This window comes from Talpa occidentalis, unplaced genomic scaffold, assembly GCF_014898055.3.
Source record: "Talpa occidentalis isolate TD23 unplaced genomic scaffold, MPIMG_talOcc4v2.1 talOcc4.11, whole genome shotgun sequence".
Lineage (NCBI taxonomy): Eukaryota > Metazoa > Chordata > Mammalia > Eulipotyphla > Talpidae > Talpa > Talpa occidentalis.
In genome coordinates, this window is record NW_023601104.1 from 72,924,233 (window position 1) to 72,938,144 (window position 13,912).

Here is a 13,912-nt window from a genome sequence, read left to right on the forward strand (position 1 = left end):
TGTGTGTGTGTGTGAGAGTGTGCATGTGTATTACTTACCTATTGTCCTGATAGGTGGTAGCAAGAATCCAATTCTTGCTGGATGAAATATGCAGGGGAATGCCAGCTCAAGTCAGATTATCATATTCAAAGCAAGCAATCAAGTGACATGCACATTAAATAAAATTAGAGGCGGAGAGAGAACACGATGGAGATTGAAAACTCAGAGAGAATTAGAAAGGGTTTGATGTGCAAGCTAAGTGGGCTTTGGAGTTCTAAAACCATAACCATTGTTCCCAGTTCATGTTTTATATGCTTATAGCTGTAGACAGCTCAAGTTCATGGAAGTTCCCCAGGCAATAGACCCTGGTCAATAGCTGAGATGATAACTATGTGAATCCATTCTCTATCTCCTCACCCCGCCCATAAATGTTATTGATTCCTAGTCTTGCCTTTCTCCTTGTTAACGTGGCCCAGATTTTATGAAGTTTTTGGTTGTTGCTGCTGTTGCCCAAATACATCATTAACTAGATAATGCTGCGGCTGAGGAGAATACACTTGTCCTGGCCTGCTCTGTTGTAGTAGAACAGAGGCAGGTAGATGCCCACCCCAGTGTAATTTGGATATGGAGACTGACCAACAAGGTCAGAAATGCTGTGAGTTACGCAGTGGGGGGGTCTCTGAGGAGCGCAGGTCACTGAGGCAGGTCTGAAACAGCTGAGAGAGCAAGGAAGGAGTGGTTTGGGGGTTTTGTGTTCTTGGGGTGTGGGGTCAGTGTGAGAGCTCCCATGCAGGTACAGTTTGCTGGATTAGAATCTCCAAAGAAGGGAAGAACCGGACTTTCTTATTAGCTGCTATGGACACAAGGGGGAGAGGGGAGAATGCAGTCAAACATGAACACAATGGGGTCAGACTCCCTGTTACATACTCCTTTGCTGCAACAATGACCTCTCTGTTGATAGTGGATAATTGCCTTTAGTGTGATTCCTCTCTTCACTTTCCCACCCCAGTGTCCCAGTGCCTCCAGAGAGTTGTGCCCCATTGGAGTCTTCTCCCCATATTTAGTTGCAGTCTTATCCTCCCCTGCCTTCCAGTCCAAATTCTGTCACCAGCATGGCACCCTCCCAGCTGACCTCACTTTGGAGATAATAGCTAACTGGGGGAGGGCCCTCCCTGTCATCATAAGGGGGCTGTGAGGGCCTCCCCTGGTGGTGCAGGTGGTTGAGCGCTGCACTGTGAAGCTGTCCGCAGCCTTTGCAGCTCCGGTTCAATCCTGGTCGGCCAGCGAGGGTCCCACATGGTGCAGCAGACCTCTCCTGTTGTGCCTGCTGCTCCCCTCAGCAGTGTATTTCGTCAGTCTGCCTGTTCTGTTCCCCGCTCTGTCTCTGGTGAATCCTCTCACCCTCCCGCACATCTGGCCTATACACCGGTTCTTGTATAAATAAATCTTAAAAAAATAATAAGGGGCTGTGATTTCAAGGAAGTAAGAGGATTTTACTTTCTGAGGAAAAAATGACCAGAAAATACGAATGTGGATAAAAAAGAAGGAATGCAGAAGACAAAGCCAGTAGCTCTATGAACGGAGAAAGAATTAGTCTGTGTTCTCTCATTCTCATTGCCCTGGATGATCAAACATCTCTGTTGCATCACAGTTTTGCTTCCTGTGGGTCATTTTATCTGATGTCCTCCTTATGAGGCCAGGAGGAAGATGGCGGAGTACACGGTGGTGGATATTAAATCCCAACCGACTCTCTGGTCTCTTATCCTTGTGACTCTGATTTGATTCCTTGTCTGAAGGGAGTTGGTTGATGGCCAGCCTTTTTTTGTTCCTGACAGAAACAAGCTCACAAAACTCTCTCCTATTGAGGCCTTTAATTGGCCTTCTCTTTTGTGTATATGTGTGAAGACATTCTTCTGCCTTCTTTGTAAATACTTTCCTTTTCTCTAGAGTGGAGAGATGGCCTCAAGCTTTATAATGGATTTTACATGCAGAGAAGGGGAAGGAAATGATTTTGCCAGTCTCTTTTCTCTGTTAGTTTTTAACACAAAGAAACATTCTCCTCAATCCAAGCATCTTACCAAGTTAAAATTGGCTGCTGCTTCAAATGAAGGAGAGATGCAGTGAATTGAAGTCATTAGGTCCCTAGCTGATTTTCTCATTTTAAGACTTTCTCTTTTCTCATACTTGTTTTTTTTCCCCATAACCTTTTCTATTTCTGTGAAATTTACTCTTTTTTTCTCATCATCTTTCGTTTCACTATTTTTGTGTGTGTAGAATAGCTGAGCTGAGTTCACCTGTTTTCAAATCTTATGTTCTTATTTGGATTCTGATAAACCAGAGAGGAAAGTTTAGGAAATAATCCCTCCATTGACATATTTACAGAACACCATGATGCCTGAAAACAGCTCTGCCTGAAAATATCTCTGGGCATCAGGTGATAATCACAAAGGTAGCAGCCATGAGTAAGATAGAAAATCTTAGAAGTCAGAGAGGTTTGCTATTAAAATGGTATTAAAGGTGGAATTTTGACCAGGGGTCAGAGAAATAAACTTTTTCAAAATTGTGCAACTGGGTTACTCGCATTAGCATCAGCAAGGTGGGAAGAGCCTGGCTTTAGAAATAACAATATCTGGAGTTATTGAAGAGCTTCCATGGGTCAGGGACATTATCTGTAATTCTCACCACATCCTATTACCTGGATTTAAATTTAAGAAACTAAGCCTCAAAGACTGTGAGCAACATTTCCAATGTCACACAACTCAGTAGAAGTAGAATTTGAATTTGTCTCTGCTTTCCAGGACAGGAACCGTTTCTTCCAAATCCAGGAAACTTCTGCTCCCCACCTGTCTGAGCAATGATGCTTGGACCTTGCAGCACCTGCTTTGGCTGCTCATAGACCCTGGTCACTGTCTTCCAGAGTTTGGGTTGGGTTCTGGTTGGGCAAGTTTACCAGGTAAGAGGTCACACTCCCAGATAAGTGACTGTGTATAATTCCTAGACATTCCACATACTGTGCCATTTCACAGAGGGGTAAGCTATGTTGAAAGGAATAATGACTCTCACAAATAACGCATGGAAACTAATGGCTGCAGAGAAACTGCTCAAGTCACCAGGAGAGGGAGGAATTATGCTTGGATCAAAATGTGCTTCCCCAGTGCCAACTTGTTAATAATAGTGAAGACATTACAGTGACAAGCACACCGTTGAGCATCACATCCGGTGATCCTCAGCACATCCTATTGACTTTGATATTAATTTTGTCCATTTTACCCAATATCAGACAGGCAATAAAGGGAAGAGTTAGCAAGGAAGCACAGATTCAAAGCTGATGTTTTTCATGACTTAATTTCTTAAGTGCATCCTCCTGCCATCTGGGTCCCATCTGTGGTATTGCCTGCTCTGTACCAGGTTTGAGACAAAGTGCTCAACATTACTTGACAGGGGGTAAGCAATAGCCTTCTGTAGAAAAGGGAAGAGATTCAGGTAAGCAAGAGAAGGGAAAGAACTGGCCTCCATCAGCCATGAGTCCTCTGGAGAGGTGTTGCCACCAGGGCACCTAGTGCCTCTGCTATTTCTGCCTCTTCACAGATCAAGGGCGAGAAGTGGCCTTATTAATTAGAGAACAAACAGGCAGCGCAGTGCCAGGTGTCCCAGGTTTGGAGTGCAGCTATTTACAGAAGTCTTGGAATGCAGCTGCCCAGCTCCTAGGCTATTGGGTTATCATAGAACCCCCTTCTGGTGCAAGGAAGCCCCTTCTGCCAAGGGAGGCTGAGCTTTGGGTCAGGACCTCCTTTCAGGAGAAGCAACACCCACCCCACGAGCATTAGTTCATTGTCTGGGCAAACCAGAAGCAGCTTCCAGGCTCAATTTTGGAGATGGCCTCTGTGAGAATACCTGAAATCCGAGTCCCAGTGATGACGTGAGTCAGCAGCACTAGATCTACCTGCAGTCGATGAAGCAGCTGGTTGTCAAGGAAGAAAAGAGACCAAGAGGCCACAGCTCTCAGGCACAGATTTCCTCCTTGCTCTTGTTTAGGATTTCTCATTTCAACCACCTTCTACATGGTGGGAGTGATAAGGGGCAATTCAGGTGAAAAATAAATAAATAAATAAATAATCGGATCTCAGGAGAGGTTAAGGAGGAGGGTCACATTTGTTGCGATTGGAAGGGAGATTTAAAACAGATAAAATTTTTACACATCACTATGTCATATTTGTGCTCCTCCTAAATTCCAATGTCCTGGGAAAAGTTCTTATTTCTTTCGATCAGAAAGAAATAAGATTTCAACTGGGGTTTTCTTCTCCTTCTTTCTTAGGAATCCACCAATTAATATGTGCCTGTATTTTACTCCTCTCCTTATTTTTTTCTTTACATGCTTTCTCCATTCCCAGTTCAGGAAATATTTAACACACTAATAATTTTTTTTTTAAGTTTTCATCTATGGCAGGAGCCCTGCCTTGTTTTCTATGCCTGGACTTTCAAAACTTAAAGTCTGAGAGTCACTGCTTTCCTTTTCATGCTCTCTGCTATTATATCTCTTCTCCCCGTGGCCCCCACCCAAAAAAAATTAAGATTGAATGACCTGACTGAGCACATGTAGGATGGATTGGAGCCCATTGGGTGATAGGAGATGGGGGAAAGATGATCAGTTAATATTTCAAAAGTATTATGTTTATAAATTTTATAAAACTAAATTCAATCTTTTCTTGATTCCAGGTACTATGCTAGGCCACTTGTTTGGTGTTAGTGTGAATGAGGCAACAAGTGTAGAAGATACTGCTGTTGACATTAATCAGGCTGAACCTCATTGAGGCCTTAGTCTGGGAGAAAGGCCTCAATGTAGAATTCCCCCTGTCTGGACCCTCATTTCCTCGGTCCTGGCCTAGACCCTAAAGGAGCCTATTCTTGTCCTCCAAGGGGCCCAAAGGCATGAGGGAGAATGCTTGCAAGAGGGGAAATGACTTCTGCCCAGCATCAGGGTATAGATGGGAGCATATCCCTTCGCAGCCTAATCCCTAAAACTTTAGAAAGGAGAATTCCTTCTGAGATGCATCTTGTATTTAGAAAATCCTTGCCTCATCTCCCCTCAACATGCCAGGAGAAACAGACTCCCAACCGTTCTCCCTATTTGTAGACACAGTCCCTGACCTCTGTCATATGGGGACTGAGCAGTCCAGTGGTCTCCCTGCCTCCTCTGTGCCGCATTCTGAGAGTTCATTTACCCGTGGCCAACCACAGTTCGAAAATATTATATATGATAAGATATTTTTTGAGAGAGAGACCACATCCACGAGTACATTGTTGTAATTGTCTATTTTGAGTAATTGTTGTTAATCCCTTTCTGTACCTAATTTATAGATCAACTTTATCATACATATGTATGCATAGGAAGAAATACAGTACATACGGGGTTTAGCACTGTTCGAGGTTTCAGGTATCCACTGGGGAATTCAGGTCTACACCTGGCAGACAAGGGGGGAGGATTGTATGTCTCTCCCCTTCCCTACTCCCTCCTCTCCTCTTCTCTGCCTTTTCTCCCTTCCTCTCCCCTCCCTTCTTCTTCCTTTTTGTAATCCCTCTGGCTTCAGTGGGTGTGAGATGTGGTCTTGCAAAGAAGAGGAAAAAGGAAAAAGGCTACATTCATGTAGCAAAGGATGTAAGGAGGACATGAAAAGCTTGTGAAACATTTCCTCTCAGCTGCTGAGTGAATGAATTATTTAAATTAAAAAGAACATTTGCCTATTCTTCAGTTTGCTCTTGGAATGGAGCTAATGGAAAAATGGGACTGTAGTGTGACATATTCATCCGTCAAAAATGGGATGCTTTGTAACTCTGGAAAACCTGAGCTCTTAGGGGAAAAGCGAGTGTGTAATACCCCAACATCTTTTGCTGTGAAGCAGATGTTAATCGATGGCACCAAAGTCCACCCAAATGCCCCAGGTTGAAATTTTGAGATCATCCTTTCTTCTGCCTCCCACACAACTCACATCCAGTGGGACAATAAGTCCCTTTTACCTCCTAAAGGGAATCTCTATTAAGTCGCTCCTCCAGTCCACACTCACTGCCCCGACTTAGTTTTGAAGAGGTGCACTCCCCTGTGCACTGCACGTGTATCTTAAACACCTCCCTGCCTTCAACGTGTCTTATGCTCCAAGCTGCAATGTCATGTCATCCTTCTAAAACACATCTACTTGTGGCACTCCTGTGCTTACAAACTTCTCTTCATCCCCACTCCTTACAAGATAAAGTCTAAATTCCTTAATATGGTGACAGTACTTTCTACATGCTAACTCCTAGGCCCAGTTCTGGTGTCAGTTCCGGGGACATCTCTCCTTCACCCCTTCAGGACGACTCTGAGCCCCCAGAACAGTTTATCCAACTTCTATTCTTTTCTGCATCGTAATTTTTGTTTGAATGTGTTTGCTCTAATGGACACAACTCTTAAGAGCAGGGACTATGCTAGATATAGAGTGAGTATTTAATTCATTTTGAATGATTGAGTGTATACTGCAACCCAAGTTCCAAAGACACAGGATTTATTTTCTCTCTTCCATGTGAGGTTGGCGATCTGTGCTCCGGGAGCCCTTAATGCTTTTCTTCTTACTTTCCCTTTTATAATCTCTCCACCCTTTCCTTTAGCTACTGCTCACTCCCCTCACCTCTGAGCATGATTCTCTAGCTTCCTGACCAGTAAGGAAGACAACATTTTTCCTTGGGGAGGGCCTATCACCTGTCCTCTTTCTCAGGGAATGTTGGGAAGATGGGTGATCCACATCATCAGTCAGCCCATTTGTATTCAAACCCAAACATAAACCACACTGCAGAGGAGGGGCCAGGAAGACCCTCCAGTGGGATCAGATCCAGAGACAGCAGACTAGGGAGAGGAGGAAGAAACATTTATGTCCAAGGCAGGGCCTGGGTAACAGGGGGAGGAGGTTTCTCCTAACATTTCCTCACAGGTGGAAAACAGGAGGTCATTATGAGGCCACTGAAGGACACAGCTGGAAATGGGTCACGGAAGTAGAGGGGACACAGAGTGGGTATATTCCAGCCCGAGCACAGGACATGTAGTCCAGGGATCAAGCAAGAGGTCTTCTGGGTTGGGCTGGGTTGAAGGGCTGGGGAACTTAACTATGAATGATGCCAGGGCACTCTGAGGCAACTAAAAATTAAGCAAGTGCTACAATCTTTTGGACGCTTAGGTGGGATTTGTGTAGGGTCTGGTACTTGCCATGCCATGGGAGTTGGGATATGGAAATTTCCCACCCAGCCCCTGAAGGGTGATGTATGAACAGGGCTTACACGGAAAGAGGACACGTCCCTGCAGTTCAGCTGCCTCCAGGTAATCCTCCATGTTGTGTGGCCTGGAGGACATGATGAGTCAGCCTGCTGCAGAGTCCCTCATTCAGATCTCAGAGAGCTTTACTAGGAGGGTCCTCTGGTGAGCTCTTGGCTCAGGGGAGAATCTGGACTTTACTGGATGTCTTGGTGGATGGGTCCTTCTCCAATCCACAGCACTGTTGGTCAACAATTTTGTACCTAGAATTTCATAGACTCTGGATATCCACTAGGGAAAAGATAATATTCTATCACAAGGTATGTGCAGCTTGTCACTGGTCTTTTGGAGATAAGGTAATTCAAGGTGTCAAGTGGCAATAATAAAGCTTAATTTCCAGACCTCAGAAGATTATGTGATCCCCTCCTCTCCACTCGGTTCTACCTGAGGCTACCCTAAGTGTAACCTGTATAAGTAGCAGATAAATTATAAAATAATTTATAAAATAATTATAAAATAAATTATAAAATAAAAATTTAATCTATACCTGAGAATCCCAGCTCACTATCCCTCAGTGCCCAAGTTTCCTGAAAGCCTCTCAGGCAGGTTTCAGTTCAAATCAGCACCCTGGGGTGGACATTAGCTGTTTCAAGCAAGCCAGACAGAGATCTTTGAGGGCTTTTCCCAGGTTCATTTCTCATGCTGGAAATTGTTATTTCTGAGACTGCTTCTGCTCAGGAGCATGGCTGCCATAAGCTTCCTCATAGTTTCTTCAGAGCATAAAAAGATTTTGTGCTGGTGACTTTTCCCCTTTCAATTATTCTAAGTCTCTTTCCAAAGCACCTAACCCCCTCAATTCTTTATTCTTCAGCAACTGCAAGGACAACTTCTCTGATCTGCTGCACCTCGCAGAGCCAAATGTGGCCAGTAATTGTGGTGTTCCCAGTGTTTCACCAGCAGCCCCTTTAAATTCCAGCACAGGCACTTTCTCTCTCCCCAGTGGTCTGCTTCCTGACTCTGGTGGCTTTGCTAACAACTGCCCCACTCCCCCTACTGCTGGTGCTGTGGCTTTTGTTATCTAAGACCTGTCACTCCTGAAAGGAACACAAGGTGGTGAGGTAAGTCCCGCAGCAGAATGGGTTCAAATCACCATCTGTCACTTCCTAGCTGGGTGACACTGGGAAGTTAATGCATCTGACTAAACTCCAGTGTTATCTGCAAAATGGGGATGATCAAAATAATATCTATTTCATAGGGTTTGTATGAAGATGGAATGAGACAGTGCAACGCTTAACACATGGCCAAGTCTATACTAAACAAATACACTATTAATATTAGTGTGTGATATGATGGCAAAGGATAGAAACACTACCTCAAATCTCCAAAGGTTAGAAAAACTCCCTTAGAAAACAAAACATTAATTCCTATGAAAACTTTTCTTCTTTCAAGGGATCCAAACAAATACCCTCTTATTTACTCTTTATCTTAATTGTATTTAGTAGGTAGGACATATGTAATGATTTCTCCATTTTGTAATAGCTTGTTTAAACTTAAATGGCTTGCCCAAAGTCACCCAACTAGAAATGGAGAAATATAATATTAGAATTTCATTCTCCATTTCAGTGTTGGACTCTATAATATCATATGTGTCTGTTATTATCTATAAATGAGTGCCTCTTTTATTCTGAAATTGAGTCATTGATTATTTTTTAGAGTTGGTTTTATTGAGGTACAAATGAAATCAATCATGTAACTTGCACACAATCAAGCTAGAGAAAATTACTACCACACAGGAAAGTGCCCTGAAGCTGCTTTCCAGCAATCTCTTCTTTATCCCCCACTGGAGCGACCACACCATTCTGATTTCTAAACTTTGTAGCTTAGTTTATTGGTTTTAGAACTTTATATACACTCTGTGTTTGCCTTCTTTTGCTCAGCATAATACTTTACAGATTATCCATGATGCTAATGGCTCAGCAGTTTATCTCTTTTTTATTGCACAACATATATCAATATACTACAATTCCTTTATCCATTCTCTTGAAGGACATTTGGGTTGTCACCAATTTGGAGCTATTGTGGATAAAGTTGTGAGAACTGCAATTGCATTTTGGGACCCCTCTTCCTGATCTGACAGATTGAAAAGAAGTTCAAATCTCCGCAGGCACAGGATAGAGCCAGAGTTGGTGACCTGTTCAGTGAAGAAGTCTCCAGAAAAATTCACATGCTTGTGAGGAGCTGGAGTCATTAACCTCTTCATGACAGTTGCTGACCAGAAGGAAGCTACAGGAAGACTAGAACACAGAGTACCCACCAAGACTCTTGTAAGCAGAGTTAGGATGAAGTTTAACTGCTCAGATAGCACTCCTCCCTTGAAGTATAGAAAAGAGTCTCTAAATCAGAACAATTGGGAAAGCTGGACACAGCAGAGCCTCTGAATGAAAATTAGAAACCCCTGTAAAAATCGAATATTTAGATCTCTGTACCTTTCGACATAGAAAATGGTTATTCCCTTCTTTCCTGAAGTTTATAATCTCACTCAAACTTGTGACTGGTGGAGCATTTCTCTCAGAGTATAATCTGTCAGACTGTTCCTGGGTTTGAATCCTCACTTTGATCATCTAATCAAATTTTTGTCTAATTGTTGATATTATGGGATCATTATTTTAGACCTCAGTTTTTACTCATATTCTTATACACATCATTTTGTGGTGCTGTGTTTCAATTTCTCTTGGATACATGCACCCAAAATAGAATTTCTGGGTTGTAGGATAGATATATAGTTAGAAACTGTCAGGTGGTTTTACAAAGAGATTGAACTATTTTAACCCCCCACCAACGTGTCTCAGAACTCCAGTTACTCCAAACTTTTGCCTTCATTTGGTCATTTGGTGCAGTCAACCTTTTTCATCTTAGTCATTCTGGTATGTGTGAAACAGTATCTCACCAGGGTTCTCATTTGCATTTTCTGATGACTGAGAATGTTGGACACCTTTCCATGTTGCTATTGGATAACCTCCTTTGTGAATTTTTTTCTTTTTAATTATTTTATATATTTTTTACATCATTTTTCATTTTTGTACAATGTATGCATTTTCATCTTGGTTATGGTCCCCGTAAAATTCCCACCCCCCCCCATTCACCTGTGAACACTCCCCATGGTCCCTTGTGCTTTTCCCACCCCTGTTTTGATTCTACTCCCTTCTCCCACGTGTATTTTGTCTCTGATTTATAGTTGCCTGTTGATTTTGATTTTTGCTTTATTATAATTAGTTTTTATTCAAATGTCTTTTGTCTATTTTTAAGACTGGGTTCTGTTTATTATTGCTGGGTTCCAAGAGTTATTTATATATTTTGGATAAAAGTCCTTTATCAAACATATTTGTGTTTATTTGTCAATAAAATACTGTGAATATTTTATCCCAATCTGTAGCTTGCTTTTTCATTGGCATAGTAACATTTTTCTGAACAAAAGTTTTAAATTTTGATTAATTTCAGTATCTCAGTTTTTATGGTTATTGTTTTCTGTGTCTAAAAGATTATCACAGGTCAAGAAAATGTTATCTCATGTTTTCTTCTAGAAGCTTTATGATTTCAGCTTCTGTGTTTAAGTTTATGACTTATCTAGAATTTTTTTATTTATTTAAGGCAGTCAATATTCGCTTTTCTGCATAAAAATCAGTCATTGCAATACCATTTATTAAAGATTTTCCTTTTCCCCATTGAAATGTTTTGACATCATTGTAAAATAAAAGTTGACCATAAATTGTGGGCTCTTTTATTCTAATCCATAGATACATTTATCTGTCCTTATGTCAATACCACCTGCTTGGTTATTGTAGCTTTACACTAAATTTTGAAATCAGGTAGTGTAAAATTCTCCAAAATTCTTCTTCTTTTATAAGATTATTGTGCTATCCTAGACCTTTGCATTTCCATATTGATTTTAAAGTGGGCTTGTAATTTTCTACCCCAAAATGCCTGATACTGTTTTGATTGGGATTGCATTGAATCTAGAGATCAATTTGAGAAAAGCTGACTTTTTAACAAGATGCAGTTTTCAAAACCATGGACATTATGTGTTTCTCTCTTATTTAAGTCTTTAATTTCTCTCAGCAATGTTTTGTCTAGTTTTGTAGTTGTTTATGGTGGGAGGGTAAGATCATGACCAGAGCTGAAAACAAGTAACTGATTCTTGATCTTTAGGTTTAAACTCTACTCTTGGGTTTACTTTCTTAATGGCTTCAACAATTTCTACAGAAATACAATTGATCTGCAAATTAAGTTTCTTTTATAGAATCAGGGCTTTCAGGGATCTTAGCAAACTTTGCTTTACTCAGAAGGTTTAGATTTTATTAGTATGGCTTCAAAGTTGAGACAGTATTTGCTTTGGGTCATATATCATAGCTATAATAAATCCCACAGAGCTCATTTTTTTGATTGAGAAAATTCCATCCAGATCCAGGACAAAGTATCCTAATTGGACAAGTATTTTGGTGCTACGTTCCCTTCATTCCCCGATATTCCTCACTGAGTGTGACCTGATAAAGTAGCCTTTTAAAATGTAACCCATGCCATACCTAGTATCAAAATTCTCCTTCAATGACTTCTAGTTCATTTATCATTGTATAACAAATCATCTCAAAACTTATGGACCTAAAACAGCTGTTTATTATTTATCTTAATTGTCTGGGTCAATAACTTAGAGTGAGCTCAGCTGGGCAGTTGCTCTGTCAGGCTTGCCTTGATTCACACAGGGACTGCAGTCATTTAGCAACTTCAAGGGCTCATGAGTTTGGATGCCTGGGGTTTTAGGGCTGGGTTTTGGGGTAGCTGGGATCTTGTTCTCCATATGATCACTTACATTTAGTAGTGCAGTCTGGGTTTCTTATATGGTGGCAGCTACAGGACCACTTGAGGCTGAGTCTTTGGAATTCACGTATCACTTCTGCCACTTTCTGAGGTCAAAGCAAGTCACAAGGTCAATCCCAATTTCAGATGGGCAAACACACTCCAATTCTTGAAAAGAGGAGTTTAAAAACAATATGCCCTTATTTTTCATTTTTTCATGATTTCCTACTGCCCTTAGGATAAAACTATCTGCTGTTTATAGCCCTGTATAATCTAGGCCTACATCTCTTTCTGAGTTCATTGATTACCATTCTCCTTGGCTCACTATCAACGAATAATTGGTTTCACTTTAGTGCTTGCACTTTTGCTGTCCCCACTGCCTGAATGCTCTTATCTCAGATATTTACAAGGCTGAATTTCATTTTATCTTTAAGCTCAAGTGTCTGTTCTTCAAAGAGCACTTCCCTGCACTTTATCCGAGTCATTTCTTACCACATTACTCTGTTCTATATTCATATAACTTTTAGGAATATCAGAAATAGTCTTATTCATTCTTTACCTTTCTTCTCACCAGAAGTTAAACACTATGAGTTCATAAAGACTCTCTAGTTCACTTCTATGTCCCCAGTGCCTACAACAGTGCCTTATACCAAGTAATTGCTCTATGGATATAACAATTTGTTGAACCAATTTACTTGTCAGTCTTCATCTTTATAAATTTGAAAATCATGTCCCCTTAGAAGAAAGGACAAAGGAGGTAGAAAATAAATCTGTATCCTCCAAGTTGGGATTTGGAAAAAAAAAAAACCTACAGGCTCTTTTCTTGCAATTAGCATACATCACCATCAAGCGGCAGTAATTGCCTCAATTATTTGTGTACTTCATTTGGCAAATGCTTTCCCTTAATGTCAGTACTATTTGCTTAAGTCTAACAAATTTATAATAATTAATTTTCTAACTTTTATAATTTAATATTTTTTTAAATTGCTTACTTGAAACAAATAGAAATAGTAAAGCTGTTTATTCTCAGAGAAAACATTTTAACTTAGAGAAACACTTTTTCCTGTTAGTTATTAATTATTAATTAACTCTAACTCTTTTCCCATAAGCTATACTCTGATTAAAATGTTCTTTTACTTTGACATGAATTCCATCTTAGAATTATTGTGCCTCAGGCTGCTGTGTGGTGCTGGACCTTCAGGCTGGATTTATATTGCAAAGTTTTGGAGTTTCTTTCAGCTGCCAGCTCTGTCCTCATTTAGAGCCTGCAATGACTTAGTCACCCATCTAGTTTCAACTCCCTTTTCCTCAACACTAGCTCCTTTACTTCTCACCCCTATATCAGAATTAGAAAGAGAGAAAGAAAACACCTACTCCTTTATCCCAAACACATGATTCTGCCCCCGATTCTTCTAATATAAAGAAAGTAATTTCTACTTGTCCTTAAATCAGAATCAAATATCTCTCTGCATTCAGTTTTCTTATTGGGACTTCTTTAAACTAGTGATTATGTACAATAAGACTCATCTCAGTGAAGTCATAGCAATGGTTCTACAAGAGGCAGTTTATAAACCTGTTTTTCTGATAAGAGTTTCTCAGAAATTCTTTTCTAAAGAAAGAAATAGCGCTCTTAAGCAGAAAAATGAAGCAACACTTAGACAAAGCTCCTGATGGAGTATTTAAGCCTTTCTGCACAGCTGATCTGAAGAGTGCCAATCTTAAAAGGGTGGCCCTACAGAGTAACAGCAGGAATCTCATAGTGAGACATGTTCAGATCTCTAGGACACATCCTTTCCTGGGTTCAAG